We start from the raw sequence: 3,044 nt of genomic DNA on the forward strand, positions 1-3,044 counted from the left end.
TCCCTTCTTAGGTACACATTGTACGGGGCTCACCCACGAGCTGTCAGAAATAGGATAAATGATGCCTACATCTAGCCATTTCAGAATTTCTTTCTTCACCACCTCCTTCATGATGGGATTCAGTCTTCGCTGCTGTTCCACAGTTGGCTTACTACCTTCCTCTAGCAGAATTTTATGCATACAATATGAAGGACTTATCCCCTTGATGTCTGCTATGGTCCATCCTATAGCCGATTTGAATTCTCTCAAAATCGTTAAGAGCTTATCTTCCTCACTACCTGAAAGGTCAGATGAAATAATAACAGGTAACGTAGATGAATCACCTAAAAAAGCATACCTCAAGTGCTCAGGTAATGGCTTGAGCTCCAAGGTAGGTGCTTCCTCTATTGATGGTTTGAGCTTCCCTTCAGCGTTCTTAAGGTCAGAAGTACCAAGAGATTCAAATGGTATGTCCAGCTTTCGCTTCCAGGGAGAAGCGTTCAGATATTATAATTGCTCGTTGCTATCTTCATCATCGCTGTCAAAATCCCCCACTAAGGCCTTTTCCAATGCATCAGACATTAGCATGTGATCGAGTTCCGAAGTAACCGCAGAATCAATCACATCCACTTTTAAGCACTCCTCATCTTCTGTAGGGAATTTCATTGCCTTGAATACGTTGAAGGTCACATCCTGATCTTGGACCCGCATAGTAAGTTCACCTTTTTGCACATCTATCAAGGTACGGCCAGTAGCCAAGAAAGGCCTTCCCAAGATTATGGGAATCTTCTTATCTTCCTCAAAATCCAGAATAACAAAATCTGCAGGAAAGAAGAGCTTATCCACCTTGACGAGCACATCCTCAACTATGCCCCTTGGGTAAGTAATGGAACGGTCAGCCAATTGTAGCGACATGTATGTGGGTTTTGGATCAGGCAGATCCAGCTTTTTAAAGATCGACAACGGCATCAGATTAATGCTTGCTCCCAAATCACAAAGGCACTTGTCAAAAGTCAGATTGCCAATGGTGCAAGGAATGGTGAAGCTTCCTGGATCTTTCAGTTTTGGTGGTAACTTTTGCTGCAGAACAGCGCTGCATTCTTCCGTGAGAGCAACGGTTTCAAGGTCATCCAGTTTCACCATCCTTGAAAGAATAGTCTTCATAAACTTCGCATAACTAGGCATTTGTTCAAGAGCCTCAGCGAAAGGTATATTGATGTGAAGTTTCTTGAACACCTCCAGAAACTTTCCGAACTGTCTATCCAGCTTTTGTTGCTGCAATCTCTTAGGAAAAGGTGGTGGAGGATAGAGCTGTTTCTCCCCTGTATTAGCCTCAGGCATAGTGTGTTCAACAGTAGTCTTCCTTGGTTCCGCCGCTTTCTCCTTTTGCGTAGATTCTTCACCTCTAATTTCAGCTTCTACTTCTTTTGCCTTTTCAGCATCAGCTACTTTTCCAGACCTTAAGGTAATAGCCTTGACTTGCTCTTTAGCTTCCTTCCTGCCTGGTACTTCCGTGTCACTGGGAAGAGTGCCAGGTTGACGATTGAGCACTGCATTGGCTAATTGACCGATTTGATTTTCCAAGGTCTTGATAGAAACCGCCTGACTCTTGCACAACAGCTTAAGTTCCTCAAAATCAGCACTAGTAGGTGCAGCTGCACTTTCCTGTTGAGGATATGATTGCCTTGTAGCATACTGCTGAGGTTGCTGGAATCCAGGTGGGTTAAACTGTTTACTCACTCCTTGCTGATATGGTGGCTGAATAGCATTCTGATTATTCCCCCAGCTGAAATTTGGATGATTTCTGTTGTTAGGATGATAGGTCGCTGGCACAGGCTGCTGTTGTCGCTGATAATTATTCACATACTGAACAGATTCGTTGACAAGAGAACACTGATCCGTAGCATGAGAACCTGCACAAAGCTCACAAACCATAGCTATTTGATTAACTCCATACGTAGCCAGAGAATCAACCTTCATTGATAGCGCTTGGAGCTGGGCTGCAATAGCGGTGGCTGCATCAACTTCCAGAATACCTGCTACCTTTCCTGACATCATCCTCTGAGTTGGGTTTTGATGCTCATTTGCAGCCATCGTCTCTATAAGATTATACGCCTCAGTATAGCTTTTAGCCCATAAGGCGCCTCCAGCTGCTGCATCGAGCATGGGCCGAGATTGGGCCCCCAAACCATTATAGAAACCAGTGATCACCATCCAATCCGGCATTCCATGATGTGGACATTTTCTCAACATTTCCTTGTAGCGTTCCCAAGCCTCGCACATAGATTCTGTAGGTTGCTGCGCAAACTGAGTAAGAGCACTCCTCATAGCAGCAGTCTTTTCCATCGGATAAAACTTCACCAGAAACTTTTGCGCAAGATCTTGCCACGTAGTGATGGACCCAGCTGGTTCAGAATGTAACCAGTCTTTAGCCTTGTCCCTCAGTGAGAATGGGAAAAGCCTCAACTTGATAGCCTCATCAGTCACGCCATTATACTTAAAAGTGCTGCAGATCTCGACAAAATTGCTTATGTGCATGTTGGGGTCTTCAGTTGCCGCTCCTCCAAAAGAAACAGAATTCTGCACCATCTGAATAGTGCCCGGCTTGATTTCAAAGGTGTTAGCTTGAATAGCCGGATGAAGGATGCTTGACTGAATGTCATCAATTTTAGGCCGAGAAAAATCCATAAGAGCTGGATCAGCTTGAACAATACGATCTCCCATGTTTACTGGTTCTTTCTGCTCAGTTCCTGAATCCGAATCCTCAAAATCTAACTTCTCCGGAATATCAAGAACTTCGTCTGTCTCCTCAGCTGTATCTAAAGTCCTCTTGCGAGCACGAGAACGAGTTTGCATAAACGCTTGCTAAAGTACCTGAAACACAACCGGAAAAAATAAGTAACTACTACGTCCTAATCACTGAGTCCTAATGACCAATGATGGTAAGTACATAAACTAAACAAATACGCCGAGTCCCCGGCAGCGGCGCCAAAAACTTGTTAGGGCGAAAACATGCACTAATATTCACGCAAGTATATGCGTTCGCAAGTAATATAGAATACTTT

At 44.2% G+C, this 3,044-nt stretch overlaps 1 non-coding gene across 1 annotated transcript; it reads left to right on the forward strand.

Annotated features, from left to right (window-relative positions):
• Positions 1 to 2,203: 2,203 nt before the first annotated feature.
• LOC141679661 (small nucleolar RNA R71) lies at positions 2,204 to 2,310 on the forward strand. Its single transcript, XR_012558153.1, has one exon. It is a non-coding gene; the product is annotated as a small nucleolar RNA R71 (small nucleolar RNA).
• Positions 2,311 to 3,044: the final 734 nt, after the last annotated feature.

This window comes from Apium graveolens, chromosome 1 (genome assembly GCF_009905375.1).
Source record: "Apium graveolens cultivar Ventura chromosome 1, ASM990537v1, whole genome shotgun sequence".
Lineage (NCBI taxonomy): Eukaryota > Viridiplantae > Streptophyta > Magnoliopsida > Apiales > Apiaceae > Apium > Apium graveolens.